The sequence below is a fragment of the Lissotriton vulgaris genome, chromosome 10, assembly GCF_964263255.1.
Source record: "Lissotriton vulgaris chromosome 10, aLisVul1.2, whole genome shotgun sequence".
NCBI lineage: Eukaryota > Metazoa > Chordata > Amphibia > Caudata > Salamandridae > Lissotriton > Lissotriton vulgaris.
This window is the reverse complement of record NC_141698.1, coordinates 298,310,535-298,330,964: the sequence shown is the minus strand read 5'-3', so window position 1 is coordinate 298,330,964 and position 20,430 is coordinate 298,310,535. Positions and strand designations below refer to the sequence as shown.

Genomic DNA, 20,430 nt, shown 5'->3' with positions numbered 1-20,430 from the left:
TCCTTGACTGTACATCCACAGTCTAACTGTAATTGTCACCAAACTGGCAAATGTCTGTCCACAAAACGACCGGACAATCGCCTCTGATAGGTTTCACACACACGGCAACTTCCGACCAGCGTCCGTTACCCATGCACTCACACATTCGATCCCCCTATCTCGGTCATGCGGGCGATCAATGGTACCTCATGATCCCCTTACAATGGTCGACAATTACTGTAGGTGTTCGATACACCGAACCACTTAAGCTCCCCTTGAGCTTAAGATTTTCTCCGGTTGCGCGCACTCACAACCTGATCTCCTTTCACACTACAGGCATTCAACTCCGCAAGACAATACAATTCAACAATACAATACACACCGCAATCTAACACGGATGACCCTTTTCATACTCACTCTCTTACGACCTGCTGCTTTCCGCCGCATCGTCACTTTCCGTAATTTTCCATGTAACGCCATCCTCCGTCCGCGGTCCTCTGGACGCTCATCGCCAGATCTCTATGGGCCTTGGGGAAATCTTAACTTACTCTAGATTGCCTTCACTCTAGAAGATAAACCATCCTACTCTGCTACCAACTGGAATGGCGGGATTATTCCTCTTGAACCAGAATATCATTATCTAGAATCCCGTCACAGGTCGACTAGACCTTTTTACCTGTCATAGAGTGTAGAAGGCAATCTATCTAAACAAGTAATCAATACATTTCAATGCACTCCCCTAGCTTCCCCAAAGAATCCCCAACTAAGGACTAAGTTCAAAAGTTTATTACAAAGCCAAAAACAATTGGGTGTATAAACACCTCAGCAAAAGATTCAGAAGGTAAACAGGCACTAATACAAACATAATCCTACGGAAAAATCTCAGTCGACTTAAAAACAATACAAGGATCAGTTCCAAAATCATCAGGCTAACAAGAATAGCTATGACCTGTGTTTTGGTAGGCATTGGGGAAAAAAAGGAATAAATCCAGGTTAATCTGTCCCTACACTATGCTAAGTGACATCCCTACTCAACAAGGTTCCCTCCTAACAAAGGTGTCAGCCGTGGTGACTTCCAAAGAAGTACACTCTCTTTCTCCGGACTTAGTCTAAGAACCGCTCCCTCATAGCAAAACTCTCTGCCTGATCAACCGCTTCCCTTCGCCCTCATGCTCATCTGCTCTGAACTCTACCCGGGTGCTGTCCCTAATACAAAACCCCACAATACGGACGACACGCCCTAAGGTACGCCCTTTCGAAGGTGTTGATTTGCAGGAAATTTCCACCATGGCATTGCTCCATCTCTGTCCGTTGAGACGTCCTTGGGTCCCAGACTCTTCTTCTCTTCAAGTTGCTTCCCTAAATTCCCCAGTCACTCCTCCATGTCTGGGTCTACCATTCTAACACTCATACACAATGGGCCCTTCTTCTACAATCTATATTTGTCCGGCACCTGCAAAGGAACACATGTGAATCGGCTCAACATTTCATAATGTTGCAATTGACTTTTAACTAAAAGCAGCTTTCTTAAAACATTTCTATGGTTTATTGTCAAGCAAAGCATTTTCAATCCGGCCTACTCGATTTTCATGAACTAGGCCTCTGCACGTTTATGTGAATCACATTCTAACATGAGCCATACATTTTCGCTCTTTAGGCCTTCATCCTTAAGCAAAATACATTCTCTAACTTTAAACAATTCTATCACGTTAAAAGAAATACAAAATGAATTTTAACACAGCAACTAATACAATATCGATTTATAAAGCATCTCTTAATTAGTGGAATTCTTCACTGCAAACGACATTTCTAGATTAATATAGACTAAAGGCTTTTCAAAACTCTGCGTTGCTCTAAGCATTTCTAACACATTAATTCTTCACCTACGTTACATTTAAACATGATTAATAAGTCCTCTATATATGTGGGTGCTGACTACTGGTGAATATGATGCACCCCTACAAACTTTTCTTTGGCTTAGCGCTCTCTCACCTCTGACTACCCTGGAAGGCGAAGAAAAAGCCTCTGTAGAAACTATCCAGAATTATGATGCATAAATTAAAAACACCACACTGAAACAGAGAAAATGGCTGATTCCAGTCGAGGGAGAAATTGCTAAAGTCTTTAGCACATCTACTTATGAACATAAAAGACATAAAAATATATTCCAAGTTCGCCATACATTCAGACTAACTCACACAAACCATTTCCAAAAACACTGAACAAGCACTTTTAAACACAGGCAATAAAATGGTAGCTGGCGGTATTCAAATGAAACCTGCCACAAAGTGAATATATGAAAATGTGAGTGTAATTTAACAGAGGTTCAAAAGTTACAAAGCGATCTATATCTTCTCTTGCACAATATCGTGTTGAAATACGATACCATGTTCATTAATCATTTGCTCAAAATCAACACAATGCTACTCTGTAGTACAAGTTGGTACAAACGGTGGGGAATAAATCAACAAACTATTATTTATTGGAAATAAATTGAACTTCTTATAACAGCAAACAACATGTAGTCTTGTTTATGCTCACTCATGTTTCTAAACAGAAAAACAATAAAATGGTGTGCCAGGCATAGAACACCAAAATAACTCGGAACATTTTAATGGCTACATATATGATTTTAACAAAAGATCATTGGGAAAAGTATCACAGATAGTTTTAAAGGGTTATTACAGTGAGGTTGCAAACAAGTGTAGCTGGACTGCTTTAGTAAAGAGTAAAAATAGATTTTTGCACCACCCTCGTATCCTGAGTAACATCAATAAAGCACTATTACACACCCTAGAACAAATTGAACTAAAACTAATGAATGACACACAAAAATGTGAGTGAAATAAGTTAGCTACTCCAGAAGTCACCAAGTTATTGTGCATGCTAAGCAGGTACTCACACCATAAGTATGTATGTATGAGACTTATATAGGGTGAACTTATCTAGCAAAAGAGCCCCCTACAGGAGAAGGGCTTGACAACAAGGAGTAGCCAGAATGAGCAGTACAAAATGGACAAAATGGAGGGAAGGAAGAGCCAGAGGTGGGAGTTATATAGTAGGGATAGTGAGGGGGTTTTACGGTAGAGTGTGTGACACGCAGCATGTAGTAAACAGCGCGTTGAGAAGTTAACTTGCTTAATTGTATTTTTAAACAGTGACTTCCTGGTGACTGTTTTTAAAGTTTTAAAGAGCTAAGCTACCTGTATTTTCTTTTGTGCTTTGCACTTTTCTCGTCAGTCCCTGGTCCACCACAGCACTTCTTGCCGATTGAGTGGAGGGACATGGCCCTCCCCCCTATATCCCCATACTTCAGGCAAGGGATTGATCAGCTGACACACTACTTAATCGGCATGTGTGGGCGGACTTGTAGCATGTAGTAAGCAGCGCGTCGAGGTTGTGAACACAGTTTCCAATAAGGACTTGTCTACTAATAGCTTCAAGTCCCCCCCCCTGTTTCCACAGCACTAATAAAAGACCTTATCCTAACCACCAAGTCAGGTTCTCCAGACGATCCTTGTCCACACTCGGTTATTAAGCTAGTTCCTGACATTGTTGCAATCCACCTTTCAGACATATTCAATAATATGTTTAGAACTGATATCTTTCTATCCCAATGGAAGCGAGCCTCCATCCTGCCTTTACTGAAAAAAAAACAATTTGGATCCCGAAGACCGGGCCAACATCTACCTATTTCCAGACTTCCTTTCCAGCATAAATAGTCACGAAAGTAATGAACACTCAATTAAATCAGTTAATTAAGGACTCCAACTGCCTGGACCCTACTCAATTTGGATTTAGATATGAACATTGTACAGAGACTGCCCTGATCAGGGCCACCGATTTGCTCAAATTCATCCTAGATAAGGGGGGATCAGCCGCCCTTATCCTGCTGGACCTGTCTGCGGCTTTTGACACAGTGGATCATTCCACCCTGATCCACCGTTTGGAAGCTAAAGGTATAAAGAATCTTGCCTTGAAGCTACTCTCATCCTTCCTGTCAAACAGGGAAAACATAATCAACGTTGACGCCTTCTCACAAGCACGTCCACTTTTGCGGGGATCCTCTCTTAGCCCTACTCTTGTTAATATATACATCACAGATCTTGCTCCCCTGGTCCAATCCTTTGGTTTTTCCATTACTTCCTATGCGGAAGACACACAATTTGTGTTATCTGCCTCCAACAATGCCAACCACACTGGTCTACGCATCCACAACTGTATGAAAAGTATTAATGGCTGGATGAACAAACACCACCTTAAGCTTAATGCTGGAAAGATCGAGGTGATCTTACTCGGCAATAACTCTAACTTCTGGACTGCCCAGTGCTGGCCTGGTGACATGGGTCTCCTTCCCGTACCCACCAGGAAAGCCAAGAGTCTTGGTGTCATGATTGATGACTGCTTACTCTTGGGCAATCAAATCAACGATGTGGTCTCCTCCTCATATAACACCTTGAGAATACTCCAAAAATTCTAATCTTTCTGCCCGTCTCAATCAGGAAGTCAGTTATTTCCACACTAGTATTATCCAAGATTGATTACTGCAACAGCCTCTACATCAGCCTGCAAGCTCAATATCTGAATAAGCTGCATATTCTTCAGAATTCGGCGGACAGACTCTTACTGGATTTGTTTAGGTACTACTCTGTTTCCTCTGCTCTTAAGGATCTTCACTGGCTGAGAGTAAAAAACAGAATCAAGTTTAAGGCCCTCTGCCTGATGTATCAGGCCCTCCATGACCCAGGACCTTCCTTTCAAAGGAAAGACTTATCATGGTAGACTCCTATAAGAAATCTAAGATCAGCAGGCTCTTTCAGAGTAAATGCCATTAGATTTAGAAAATCAAAATGGGGTGGCAACATTTTTGTGGTTAGAGCTACAACATCCTGGAATCTCCATCCACTCAATCTTAGATCAGCTCCTTCTCTGCCCCAATTCAGTAAACTTCTAAAAACTTGGCTCTTCAATCAGTAGGTTGTCCATTGCCCTATCGCTACCTACAAACTCAACACTAAGACACCTTTGGGTATACGTTGAGCTTTACAAATAACTTAACATTAACATATTTGTGGGGGTACTATAGGAGGGTTGTTGGTAAAAATGTAAATTGCAAATTGATACTTGTATAGAGCACTACTCACCCGCAAGGGTCTCAAGGCACTTGTACAAATACCTCTGTGGAACCCATCCTGGCTTTCCCTGTGAGGCGTCCACTCCTGGGCACCCCCAAGGTGGAGGCCAGGCATCCTTAGCATTGTGGGGCCCATTGTGGAGATTAAGCAAGCTATTGCCCAGAGCTGCAGAATGGGACTCCATGATTGGAATAGGCACCGAGGCGAGAATTATCAGGTCCGTGGAATTTTTGAGCCCAAGACCCGCCGAGGCCGTGAATTGAACCCTGTCCCGGGCTAGACCTCTGCATCAGGGTCTGCCGCTCTAACCATTGAGCCACACTTCTCCACATAGGTTTGGTGTGAGGGTGGGGGTATGTTTAGCAGACGGGTAAGGATGTGCAGCATCACAATGATAAGATGTTGCTTGTGGATGTGTCTTTTTAGTTCTTCCGGATTGTCCTCTCTGCAATGTAAGCCTAATTTTCAACAGACACCTGTTGTTTAAATACCATGTCCTATCAACTATACCTGGGTTTGACATCAAATGTTAGCCACACTTTCACATGGTTTTGAATAGTTGTTTTTCGATTTCATAATACTGGGATGGTATCAGTAAGGACAAGATGATAAGTGGACTCTATTGAATTAAATTTGAGACCTTGTATCATAATATTGTTAATTGTTGCAATCTTTAGATTTGAGGCACAATTTAGTTATGCCATTATTATCAGAACATCACATTCAATTGAAATGACCTGGCATATGACATACGAAGTAATGTCTGAATCTAGCTAAGGGCGTGGTTGTACTTAAATGGCCTGGTATCTGGCTTCTCCTCTACAATGATTTAGACAGTTAATGGTCTAGATGCAGTTGGCTTTGGTTGTATATTCTTTGTGGAATAGATATAATGTACTCTGATATTTGATTATTGATACTGATTGTATTGATCTTCTAAGTTAATATGCTATGATATTAAGTGTTATGTGTTACTTTTATTGTTTGCATGGTTGGGCTGGTTCGTTTAAACAAGGAAAATAGTTTTCATTTCCTCCCAGAGGTGGAGAAGGGATGCAGCCTGTGAGATCTTAATTGCAGTGCAATTCCAAACCCTTAGTCTATAAAAAGGAGAAGACTTGTCAACTAGTCTATCTGTATTGTATTTTCATATTTCTAGTCTAGTGATGTTACTGCAGCAGGTGTTGCAAGCTGACCAGGCATCGCACTGTTTTTGTATGTTTAGTGGAGTGCTGAACTTTACACCCTTTGCCAGGAGAAAGCAGGTGTTGAATAATGCGTGGCCAGCAAAGGGAGAAAGTGAAACTCCCTGAGGACGTGAGTGATTCTGAAGTATCTCCAGAGACCGTTGATTGGAGAGGCTTCATGCTCTTAAGAAAAGTCAGGGGTACCTTTAGAACCATTTTCACCCACTGAGACAGTATTAGAACATTGTTTATACAGCCATTCTGAAATGACATACCTGAAGACAGGCTTTTACTTTGCAGAGCAGGAATAGTTGTTGGAATAGTTGTTGGCATGCTAATATATGTTTGGATGCAGTGTTGTTGCTAAACTTGAGGTGTCTTTCTCTATGGAAACCTATGGATGTGGTACTGTTGACTATTTAGGAAGGATAGATATCAAGATGCATTGCAGAGAGTGAGTTTACACTTGTTTGTTACTTGCTGTTATTGTTAGAGAGCACAAATTCCATTCGCACAATAACGACACTCCACACATTCTGTTCGTAGCATAAAAGGTCACTTTATTACTAGGACAGCCAAAGACAGCCTCCGCACCTTACATTTATTTATTAAAACACCAACCTTTGTACCTTTTTCCAAATCCTTTTCCCCAACTGTTTTTCATCAACATTCCTCAATGATTTCATAATTTTTCCCAAAACTCCAAAACCGTTTATATTCCAACAAAAGTTTTTCTTCCAACTTTTCTTTTCCTTATCCATCTACCCTACCCCCACCCCGCAGAGAGAAAGGATATGTCCGCTCTAGACTATCCTATCCCCGAAAACACACCAACAAACATGTAACATAACAGGAGCACTATCCTTGCTGCCCTAAAGTGACATAACCTTGTATTATTTTTATTTATTCATTTATTTTATTTATTATTTATTATATATATATATATTTTTTTTATATATATATATATATATTTGTATTTTTTTTTTTTTTATTAACAGAAAAAAAAACACAAAAGCTGACAGATATACACAGAAACATACCCTACCAACCTACCAAGATAGGGCGGGTGGGTGGGCAAAACGACAAAGCCGCCCTCCTCCCTCACAGCGGGTGATGACGTATTCCCGCTCCCACCCCGAGCGCGTCTAAGCCCCTCCCACAACCCAACCTACCAATCGCATCCTGTGGGAGCTCGCATTGTGCGAATAATCCCAGGGGGACACTGGCCCGTGCCAAGTCCCCCCGGGCCCCATCGCACAATAACGACACTCCACACATTCTGTTCGTAGCATAAAAGGTCACTTTATTACTAGGACAGCCAAAGACAGCCTCCGCACCTTACATTTATTTATTAAAACACCAACCTTTGTACCTTTTTCCAAAACCTTTTCCCCAACTGTTTTTCATCACCATTCCACAATGATTTCATAATTTTTCCCAAAACTCCAAAACCGTTTATATTCCAACCAAAGTTTTTCTTCCAACTTTTCTTTTCCTTATCCACCTACCCTCCCCCCACCCCCCAGAGAGAAAGGATATGTCCGCTCTAGACTAGCCTATCCCCCAAAACACGCCACTCAGGAAAACCACCAGTGTTTTCCTGCCCCACCCAAAAAACCCGCCATTATAAACAACAAACGTTGTTTTTTTTTTTTAACTCCTTTGTGAGAACACCACAGATCAACCCACAGGTTTGCCATCAAATCCCGCAGTTCCATTAGGTAATCACTTGTCCCATCTGCGACAGGTGTACCCCATCGCACCTGAACAGATGGAGCATCTCGCTCGAAAATGCTCATAAACCGATACCGTGATACCCATTGTTTTGCAAAAACTGCCTTGCTCTGTTCAATTTTCGGCTGGCTTTTTCCACCGCTGAATGTAGCCTCGCCCCTCTCCATTGATGCCTATTAAACCAAACAGTCCACTCAACCCGTGTTCAAACCCAATTTTTTGTTTCAGCAGTGCCCGATCCAAGTTCATTTGATTTATCAAAGTGAGGCCTGACAACTCCACCAAATCGTTCTCTCCCAGGTGTATAATGAGAAGATCCGAAATACCCCACTCAGCAGCCAATTTTGACATGAAAGGGAAAAGGTCTTGCCACCTCATACCACCCACACCCTTCCACAAACTCCGTGATCTTTTCCACACAAAAACAAACCCTTTCCACAGCTTTGCTGTTCTGCAAAATTGACGACCATTTAAACAAGGAATGGCCCACAATCCATGACCGTTTTTTTTTTTGCTTCGGGGAAATTCAAAACTAGACCTATGAGGAAAAAACCCATAATTAATTAACCTACGAGAAAAGAAATGTATGTCATAGCCGCACATATCAGGAACAACAGTTGGACTTCCACCTCTCCATGCCCTGTAGCTCCACCCTCCCCCCCCCCCCCCCAACTGGCAGCCTCCGTAGCCGCACCTGACTGAAAAGAATGTGTCTCAAAGCATTGAGTATGTTCCCCACCAACGAACGCCCTTTTCGCAGTACTGATAAAAACTGAAAACCAGACAACTGCCCCCTTTGCTCCTGGAAAAATCACCCCAGAACGGAAAACACCTGAATTTAAAAGGCATCCCACTCACCTAATGGGCCACAACCCCACTTGCTTTCAACTGAATCCAAGTTCCAACCTCTGTTTGGTCTGTCTTTGACTGTCTCCTCCTGATCTGGAAAAACTTCCCCCAGTCCCGACCCGAATGTCCGAATGTCTGAATCCCCAGTTGATTTCTGAAACCCAAAAGTTCCGAACCCGGAACGGCCTTAAGAAAATCCAAACCATGCACAACTTGCACCTAACTCATTCCCATTCACTATAGCAGCAATTAGACAACACACCGAAAATCCTTCATAACAACTCAAAAGTAGCATGTTCCCTCAAAAACTTAACAGAAACTTTGCAACGCCCAAACCCCTTCAGCAACATCCTCAACAAAACCCAACCCGCACTACCATACCCAAAAATTAATTGACTATAAAAGGAAATGCCCGCTCACTTGCCGGAAATCGGTGTATGCGACAAACCCTTATCTAGTTCCTGGTCCACTGCTGCTCCATCCTGAGTATATGACAAAGCATAATTCAAAATTCAGACCACGGTTGCTGGTAACTCCTGCACGTGGACTTAGCAATAGACTGCTCCACCATTGCCACAATCCTTACTCCACCAGAACCCAGATGGACGGTGGAATCACCATCTTGCTTCTTGTCGCTGTTAGCGCCAAATACAGGAACTTCTGCCAATTGCAACGAGACAGAGCATCGGCGATTGAGTTATTAACCCCGCCCATCAGATACAGCCCAAAACGTACATGACAAAATCCTCATTACCCACCTGCTGCATCACCCAGATCCTGTGAAGCAGCATATTATAAAATTCGGACCACACCTAGCGGTAACTGCGTCTTGTTGACTGAGCCATAAGGTGTTCCACCACTTCAACAATCCCCAAACGCACAACCTGACAACCAATTACCACGAGATAGAGCCTCTGTAATGAAGTTAATTAATTCCTGGTATACGCTTCAGCTTAACACAAAGTTCCATTGAATAGTTTGCAACCTAAGAAAACCGCATAAATGCATAACACGTACCTCTCTAGCACTCCGCCAGTTGTCCCGGTTCACAACAAACATATTGTCACCGTGAAAAGGACACAGCGAATCCCTGCAAACCTCACCCCACGCCCGTAAACCACCAGTATTGGAAGAAAACTATATGAAAGCAATGTTACTACCTTGATGGAACCAATGATCCGGCCAGCGCTCATCATCACCACGTCCTTCCAAAAAGAGCCCGAAGCCGTGATCCCCAGAGGCATCTTAAAAATGTTTTTTTTTTTTTAAACTGCCACACCATATCATCTTCTAAAAAGTTGATGGAGACACCCTTGAAATCTTCCCAAAGACCGCAGCCAAATTACCAGGTCATCTCCCACCGCTGAAAAGGACCTGCTATACTACCGAAGTGCACTACCTTTCACAATTTTCACACGAACCACCCAAGATAACTTTTTGCTGATTTCAAGTAGTCCGTCCAACACTGAGCACTAGTGCCTTGGTAACCAATGCGAAAAAACTAATTAACAACTCCAAACAACTCCGAGGCGGCTACCCATCCGGGTACTCAACCAAATATTGTAACATAGCCTGTATTCTAAATGGGGAGGCCGCCTCTGGGACAAACGATGCGCCGGCCCCACTGCCTTTCTGACCTCTCCCATGGACCCCAACTTGCTGACTGGAAAAAACACTGTGAAATTGGGTGTCTTTCACACACTCCGGACATTTGTGCTGGAATATGCAAGATTATTGACTACTGGACAAGCGGTTAAAAATCCCAACAGGCTCCTGTTGCCGGCAACTGTGCTCTGCCAACCCCAACCGCCCCCATTGGAGCAGGACATTGTATAAAAGGCCGAACAATGATGGGGAGGACACGCACTGTATGGTAAACGGCAATGTCTGATGAACAGACAACCCATGCCGCCAAAGCTCTTGGCCTACTTCCCCCCAATGGCTTGTCATTGTAAATACGTACACTGGCCCTAACCCCCCAAGCATAATTGAGCCAGTCCAAACTATCCACCTGCAATTGCGCCCTCCTAAGAATGTCAATGTATTTACATAACGCCACCACCCTCTCCAGATGCCTCTCAAGTACACTAGCATAAATGAGAAAGGCAACCGTCCGTTTACGATGTTGCTGGGGACCTTAGGGTACCGAAACAATCCTAAATCCCTCCTCTCTCGAACCCTCTGTGGCCTGAAGATCTCTGCGCAACAATCTACCAACATCCGCAAATCGTGGTTCCAAAGTTTATAACCAGTCCTGCCGTAGAGATGTGTACTCAATGACATAGCCAATCCCATATAAGGTATTTTTGCCCGGCCAGACCCAAAACCACACTCTGTTGTTTAATGGCCACATTCACAACCGGACTGCAATGTAATAATGGCACCCCAGCGGTTTGAGGCACTGCACTTAACTGTGCAGGGAATGGACGAAAAATTCTCTGCTTCCAAAAGAACCCGAAAAAATCCCCGCAAACCAACTCCCACGAACCCAAAATTGCCACCCAGCAAAAAACAAGACCACACCGCCCACCATTTGTTCCTACCTGAAGTAAGTGCGTAGCCCCCCCCTTTTTTTTTTTATAATCTTTAGGATCATCACGCCCAGTGATGTCCGCCACGACGCCTTGAAAAATGTTGAGAACTCCGCTCCAGATCTCTGTAAAAAATAAAAGACGTGAAAAAACCCCTTCTCCCGTTACCCAACTCCTGACTAACCAAATCAAGAGCCGCTTCTTGTTCCAAATCTTCCACATTAGTATCTCCATGCTCATTATCGGGACCTAATATGTGACCTTTTTGCCATTCTTTAAGAACATCACGCCCATGATGAAAATGTTGAGAAATCCGCTCCAGATCTCTTTAAGAAACTAGCAATTGTGAAATGACCCCTGCCCCAGCTACCCAAAACTCCTGAACTCCTGACTTAACCAAAACAGGTCGTTATTATATATGGGGTAACCCGAGAAGAGTCCTAGGACCTGGGTATCAAGTGTTGCAGATATGGTGGTCCTAGACATAGAATTCCACACACAATTATTCCAAAATTACTCAGCTCAATTATTTTTCATATGAGAAATTAATTCCTAAAGTGAAAAAACAAAAACAGAATAGCCCAAAAATACACAGGTGTCCAATACCAACACAAAAACAGGTTTGTTTTAACGTTTTAAAAGTAGAGGCGAGAACTCTACTATTTATTCATAATAAAAATCTCCTCATAAGGCAGTACACAAATATACAATATCTACAATTCGGAACAGAAGGGGTTACCGAGAGAGAATAAAGTGCATAGAGTGTGAAATTCTTGTGCTCGTGCAAAGGAAAGAAAGGACCAAGCGGTCAGGGGATATTGAGTAGTATGGTCATTGAAGAATCTGTTGGCTTTGATTCTAGACAGAGCCTGCCCTCAAAAGTTAGTTTGTAAAAGAATTGTAATTGTCTTTACAGCGATCACTTCGCTCAGATGGTTTCCGGTCTTCAGAAAGGGTGAGTGGGCAGGGGCATAGGAGATGCAGGCTCACTGTATGGAAAGGATGTCGACGTTTCGACCCAAGGATAAAAAGGGCAATTTGTATCCTCATAGACGGGTCTTCATCAAGACGGGGCGGTGAAGGGAAGGAGCATAGTTACATTGCATTCATGTAACCCCAGAAGTGTAGGCGGACACCTGTAACACAAATGTAAGGGCTAAGTTTTTTTGAAAAACCAACATGCTTGAAGGTTTACGGTAAGTACTCCAAAAGCACTCACCCTGTTAGTGGTGCGCCTATTTGCCAGCTGGTCAATTCGATAAAAGAGAGCCGATCAAACGTGCTCTCGAGTACTGGAGGAAAACAAGAAACACATTGCCATTAGTGCTGTGTTTCTTCCAATGTAATTTACACATACAAGACATAGACTTAACAGGGACAAAACTGAACACTGTGACATTACATGGAAGCTAATCAGACTCACCCTCGCTCTTTCGGCGAAAGATGATAAGTTGGATATTCAGTGAAGCAATATACACGCTGTGTCTGTGGACAAGAATGTATAATTAGCTAAGTGGGTCAACAGTTACAAAGTGGGAGAGGATATATGCAACCTCGGGGATGTTTGTTGTCATAACATACCTCCTCCGTAGAACTGCGCGGCCTATCAATGGGGCTCTGTCTGTAGGTGACTGCTGAGAGAAGCTCGATCAGCGTCAGGTTAAGTACTGGACGTGACGTCAACGTGCACGCCACTGACATATCACGCTAAGGCCGGGGCTGTTGCCTAGCAACATGCGTGGGGTTGAAAAGAAGACAGACTCCAGGCGTCTTAGAAGTTTGGAAAACATAGTAGACATGGAAACATTTATGTGCAATCGGAACATAATAAACATTATTTGCCTTGTACAGTACATAATTACAAGATACAAATGAAATGTGCATCCGGATCACAAAATCCCATATAGTTTCCTATGACCACCTGTGGTACGAACATAAACAGCAAGTAGAACGTTTAGCCATTGTACAAGGTAGACATTTGTCTTGTTGTTTCCTCATACTCATTCAGACCCCGATTGACTGTATCAAATATGTGCATCCATTTGCATTCTCGGAGACTAAGGGTACTGGCAAAGTTCCCACCCCTGATGTTTACTTGTACTTTTTCCAAAATCCACCACCGAAGACTTTCAGGTGGGTGACCGAAGGTCAGAAAATGTTCCACCAAAGGAGCGCCCTGTACTTTGCAGCGTATTCTGCTTACATGCTGCGAAATGCGAGCTTTTACTTTTTGTATGGTCTGGCCCACATACAGGAAACCACATGGACATTTGATGGCATACACAACACCCGCCGAGTTGCAGTTGGTTTGATGGCGTAAGGTGTGGGTGTAGTTGTTGTGTGTGCACTGCTTGATTTCTAGAGTCAAAGGGCAAGCTTTGCACGCACCACATTTGTAATGGCCGACCACTAGTGGAGTATTCCAGAGGGTTGTTTGTGAGTTGCTGGGTTTGCTATGAAGCAGGGATTGGACAACATAATCCCTAACACTTTTCCCTTTCCTGAATGCATGCATAGGGGGGTCTGGGATCCCTATTTCATCTGCCACAAGGTGCCAATGACTGTTTATGACTCTCTTGATATCATTGCTCCTGGTGTTAAAGGTAGTCACACAGGTCATTCTAGTGTTGGTGTCTTTTTCTTTCGTTTTAGGTTCAAGGAGAAATTCTCTGTGGCAAAACCATGCTTTCTTGCGAGACTTTTTTAGCAGTCTGCGAGGGTAACCCCTGTCTGCCAATCTTTCAATGAGTAAGGATGATTCTGTAAAGAAATCGACCTTCCGGCTACAGTTCCTACGTAACCTCAGAAATTGGCCGTAAGGTAGGTTGTCTCTGAGGTTACGTGGATGATGGCTTGAGTAGCGGAGTAAGGTGTTTCTCTCGCTGGGTTTTCTAAAGAGTGTGGTTCGCAGGTGCCCCTCATCCTCAACTATGGTTATATCAAGGAAGTTGATTTGATTGTTGCTAAAGTCCAATGAGAATTGGATGTCGTTGGAGCGGTTATTGAGCCAGGTATGAAAGTTTCTTAACTGTTCCTCACTCCCCTGCCATATCATCAGCACATCGTCTATGTAACGACGCCATAGTACGATGTTGTCATAAAAGGGGTTGGTTTCATTAAGTACAAAGGTGTGTTCATATGCATTCATGAAAATTATGGCCAGATCTGGGGCAAAGCTTGCCCCCATGGCTACACCCTTTGTTTGAAAATAATACTCTCCATCGAAGTAGAAGAAATTCTTCTTCATGGCAATCTCAAGGAGATCCAGGATGAAGGTCGTTGGGACTTGGCAGGGTCTCGGCCTCTCGTCCAGGACACCTCTAATGACTTCAAGTGCTGCCTCCTGTGGGATATTGGTGTAAAGTGAGGTAACATCCATAGTGACCAGCAGATTGTTGGTCCGGTCAAAAGGGTACTCATCCACCAGTTGTATTACCTGCATGGTGTCTCTTAGATAAGCTGTGGTCGCCTCAGCAATAGGTTTTAGGAATATGTCCACATACTTACACAGGGGTTCTAGTGCTGAGCCGCAACCGGAGACGATTGGTCTTCCCGGGGGTTTCTCCAAACGTTTGTGGACCTTAGGGAGCGTGTAAATAGTAGGTAACCTAGGATGGCTATTATTAAGATAATCGTGTTCATGTTTAGTTAGGAAGCCATCTTCTAGGGCCTTACTGGTAATAGATTTGATGTCAGCACTTATTTCCTTAGTAGGATCAGCCTGCAGTTTTTTATAATTACCCTCCACCCCTAGCTGTGAGAGTATTTCAGACTTATAGTCATCCCTACTTTGAATGACGATCGCCCCACCCTTGTCGGCTGGTTTGATCACGATGTCAGAGTTTTGTTTAAGTGCTTCCAAAGCCAGTTTTTCTTGTTTGCTGGTGTTAAACTTGGTGTATTTCTTTTTGGCTAGCACCTGGTTGATATCTCTCATAACCACTTTCTCAAATGCCAGGATTTTGTTGGACATCATTTGTGCCGGTGGTGTGAAAGTAGAAGGGGGCCGTAAACCAGTATTGCTGAATACTGGTTTAAAGGGTATTTTGTTAAAATGGTGTTTCAGTCTAATCTTCCTGAAAAACTGGTGTAACTCCGTTTTCAGATTGAAGGTATTAGGGAGGCTGGTAGGGACAAAGGAAAGGCCACTCACAGGTCCACTTCAGACCAGAACAGCATGGGGAAATCAGAACCCGACAGAAACATTACAGGTGGTAGCTTGCCGAACAGAAAATGGGCAAACTAGTTCTATTATCAACCTGTCTACCTATACCCTGAAACCAGAAGAATCCAGAATACTGGAAAAAGGCCTTCCCGCAATTAAAAAATGGTCAAGCGTAGGCCTCCAACTAAAAATATTCTGTTTGGAGCATGGGATGAGGGCTGCTAACGGAAGAACCAATTCAGATAAATCAGGTTCTCATACCTTGAACAATGGGTTACGAACCAGTAGAATCGATTATTTCTTGTTGAACATGGAGTTCTGGTAAAACCTTGTTGATATGTAGGTCTGAGAAAGGCCTGAGGGTGACCATAACCCTCTGGTGCTCTCGGTCTTAAGCACGACGTCAGCACGTGGAGCTAGTCCAGCTCCACGTTCTGACTTTGTCAAGGTCACAGATTGACCAATGACACTAGCCCCGTCAAGTGGGCAAATGTTTTTCAGAATGAAGAGCACTTGGCGGAAATGAAAAGCCTGTTATTAAATGCCATTGGCAAATTACAGGCTTGTGTTATGCTGGGGAGAGGAATATCAAAGTTGTACAGGTCCATGAGGAATTCTTTTTAAATCTTAGAAGATATTTTATCAAGAATAGTAAGAATCCAAGCCGTCATACTGATCAAATAGCAGCAGCTTGGTATGGTGCCTCGTGCAGGTTGGCTTATAGGAATCTTACAGCAGCAAACCGATCTAAGGATAGGGCTAAAATCTCTGAGGCTCGGTTCGACTATAAGAACGCCCAGTACCATGCAAAAAGGGCCTGGGTTGAACAGCATTGGGAGGATTTGTTAGAAGCTTCCCTAGGTGTTTTGGCATCTGGTGAGATGGGGTAGTGGTGTTCCTAATAATGTACCACAGAATTATGTGGAGCCCGAAAGGTGGGTTTCCCACTTTTCAGCGCAGTTTTCAAGTGCAGAGGTTGGTCCCGAATTTCAAATTAATGCACCTCCAGATACACATTTACACTTTACTAAACATGAGGTGGAAACTGCACTACACTCTATTCCTAAACAGAGGGCTCCAGGGCCCGATTGTATACCCGCCGATCTTTTTATCCATGACACATCTAATTGGGCTGTTTATATCCAGTTGTTAGCAAATGCAGTGGCCAGTGGTGCGCCAATACCAAGTACGTGGGCAGGAGAGGAAATATTACCCATTTATAAAAAAGGGGGATTGTGCAATGCCTGGGAACTATAGGCCTATTAGCCTATTAGATTGTTTACAAAAGATCCTGGCAAGAATGATTCTAAATAGACTCCAGTCCTGGGCTTACAAATCCAATCTTCTGTCTAATCTGCAGGCTGGCTTTCGTTCCTGTACAAGCACCATAGATCAGGTGTTTAGATTTATACTTGTATATTGGCGCACTGTGGTAATAGGGGGAGGCACCCTATATGCAACATTCGTCGATCTGAAGTCGGCTTACGATCTTGTCCCTTGAACTAAGATGTGGCGTTGTTTTTCGGAACTGGGCATGCCACCTGAGATCCTAGTCGTACTGGTCAAGTTACATACTGCAAGTTATGCGCAGGTGAGATGGAGTGCACAGGGAAGCCTCACCCATAAGTTTCCTATTAAGAATGGGGTCAGGCAGGGGTGCGTACTAGCCCTGATGCTGTTTTCGCTCTACATACATGGGGTGGTGAGCTACTTTAAGGATTTCCCTACCGACGCACCCTCCTTGGCAGGGAGTAGGATCCTCCTACTCATGTTTGCCGGCGACACCCTCATCCTGTCAAAAACAAGAATGGGCCTTCAAAGAGCCCTTTCTAGATTTGAGGAGTTTTGTGAGGACCATGAACTGATTGTCAATGTGGACAAAACGAAGTGCATGGTCCTGCACAAACACAAGTTAACTGTCGGCAGTGTTGGAATGAAGGACGGTTTATTGAAGCAAACCAACACCTTTTCTTACCTGGGGGTCCACATTGATCGTAATGTGAGTTGGAAACCACAAGTGGATCTCCTCACAGTTAAGCATGCCCAACTATCAGGTGTATTGATGAAAGAGCACAGATCCTCATACACGAAACAGATAGCCCCTGCCCTTTAAATATACAACACAAAAATGAGTTCCTCAATCCTCTATGGGGCTGAGCTGTGGGGCTACTCTAACCTGAATAATCTGGTGGAAGCACAGAACAAGTTTATGCGGTCCCTAATTGGGCTCCTTCAGTCCACTCATTTGTTACCATTGTATTTGGGTTGCCACTCCATTAGGGATGTGGCGAAGTTTAGGCCAATTGCTTATTGGAAGAAGATTTGGGTGACTCCCGAGTTAAAACATTATGCATTGGCTCTAAATGATGTCATGAACTCGGATGTTTCTAATAAAATGTTATGGTTAACGTGTGTGAGGAATACACTCACTGAAATGGGTATGAGTAGGTTATGGACCAACAAAGGGGATGCTGTCTTTCAATCCAAGGCAGAGTTTAAGGCAGCGTACTGGAACATGGTTGTGACCAGGCGCTACGTGTCCTCAATTGGGCCCTCTCTGTCTAGAGCATTTCTCGACCTAAAACACGAAGCCAAGCACGAAGGCTATTGGAATCTTATTACCACCCCCAACGAAAGGAAACTATACCATCAGTTTAGGGTGGGCTCTCTACCTACCAAGGCATTTACAATGAAATGGAATGGTTCAAATGCCGGTGCCTGTCCGTATTGTTTAGATCTGAAAGAAACACGTTAGTATTAGATTCCTTACCTTAGAATATCCCCAGGCGTCATTCTGGATCCGGAAACTTTTGCGTAGCAGTACCCCTGCGCGTCGGTAGGCATCGTCTGCAGGCGTCCCCTGCGGCTCCGCGTCCGTCGTTGGCGTCGTGCGCCGTGATGACGTCGCTGGAGTATATAGACGCCGCCTCCGCGCGCTGACGTCAGTTCTTCTTTTTTCCGCGCCAGTTAGCGCAGATCCGAAGAGCAGTACTCCGGTCTTTGACCAAGTTTTTTGATCTTTTTTGATCTCTGAATCTTCTACGATGCCGGTAGGATGCCCGGTTTTAAGAACTGTGACGACTGTGACCGTACGATGTCAGTCACGGATCATCACCGACTCTGCCTCCGGTGCCTGGGCCCCGACCACGACGTGGACGCCTGCGTCGACTGCCGGGCCTTGACTAATAAAGCTAGGCGGGAGCGGTCCCGCAAGCTGCTCGAGCTCCGGGTGTCGGCCCCGCGTCGAGAGCGGTCCCGGTCCGGCCGGCGGTCGAGGGAGCGATCGAGGGAACGGTCGCGGAGCCGTCACAGGCGCTCCGGGAGTCGTCACCATTCTTCTGGTTCCTCAGGTAGGAAGCACAAAAAGTCGGGGCGTCGTCATCGTACCCCCGACTCCCCCCGACGCTCGCGCGATGCGACAGGGGGTTTGGGTAACCCCACCCCCGTGGCTCGGCGTGAGTCGCCGACGCGGCCTGCTCCATACCCTGCGGTCCCTGGGCAAGGCGCGTCCCCCGAGGAGATAGAGGCGTTCCTCGTGGCCATGAGGGCTCTTTCTCCTCCGGCGGGTTCCGCGTCGCCTTCGGGCCCTGTGAACCCGTCTGGGGGCCCTAGCGGCTCGGGTGACCCTGCCTCGACGCCGTCGGGTGCTCCGGCCCCGGCGCCGCCGACGGCTCCGATCCCGGCGCCGCAGGGACCCTCGGGGTCGACGCCGGCTGGTCAACCGGCCTCTCCGGCGCCGATTCCATCGGGGCAACCCCTGGCGCCGCCCCCGCGCGGCGCCAGCTCCGGGCGGCGCCGTCCCCATTCCCTCTCCGAATCCGGACGCGGAGTCGGACCGGCGTCGATCGACGCCGGGCTCGACGCCGATGGGGCCTGAGGAGCCGGTCTACATTGTTGACTCCGAGTATGGTGAGGTTGTAGAATACGGAGAGGGGTGGGAGGGGTCCGAGGACCCTCTGACACGCGAGTGTCAGTATGTCATGGACTGGACAGGTGACTTGGGTGATGCCAGTGGTCTGGATGACTCCCCCAACCCTGGTTTTGTCTCGCCTCCTACCGTGGCTACGGAGGAGGGGGCTGCCTATTCAGTGGTGTTGATGAGGGCTGCCAAGGCCTTACACCTTGAGCTCCCCGTCGCGGCCGTGAGGACTAACATCCTCACCGAGGTCCTCAAACCGAAGTCATGCCCACAGGAGCCACTGCTGCCGTTTAACGAAGCCTTAACGGACGTTCTTTTTGGGAAGTGGTCCAGGCCCGCTTCAGGTTCGCCTGTTGATAGGAACGTGGCCAGACGCCACCGTCCGTGTGCGGACGACCCTAAGTTTCTGTCCACCCACCCCACCCCTGAGAGTCTGGTGATCCAGGCCTCCACCTCCCAGACCGCATTCCCGTCGGCCCCGCCCGACAGGGAATCAAAGAGGTACGACCAGTATGGCAAGAAGGTCTTTTCGTTCCTGAGTCTGGGACTGCGGTCTTGCAACACCGCGTGCCTCTTGGGCCGTTACACCCACTCTCTGTGGGACACGGTCGCGGACCTGCTGCCTGAATGCCCCGCGGAGGTACGGGCTAAGCTCGGCAAGGCTATGATTGAAGGCCTGGATGCAGCAAGATATTCCATCAGGTGTGGTCTTGATACGACCGACTCGCTGGGCAGAGCGATGTCCACGACGGTGGTGATTCGTCACCACGCCTGGCTGAGATCCGCCAACTTCTCTGCTGATGTCCAGAATGCTTTGATGGACATGCCGTTTGATGGCAGTCGCCTGTTTGGCGACAAAGCGGACCACGCGCTGGAGCGCTTCAAGGACTCCAGGGTCACGGCCAAGTCCTTAGGTCTCTCGACCCAGCGC

At 45.5% G+C, this 20,430-nt stretch overlaps 1 protein-coding gene across 1 annotated transcript in view; it reads left to right on the top strand.

Moving 5' to 3' along the window:
• ALS2CL (ALS2 C-terminal like) overlaps positions 1–20,430 on the top strand; it is a 719,895-nt gene that overhangs the window by 376,422 nt on the left and 323,043 nt on the right. The gene's annotated exons all lie outside the window — the stretch shown is intronic.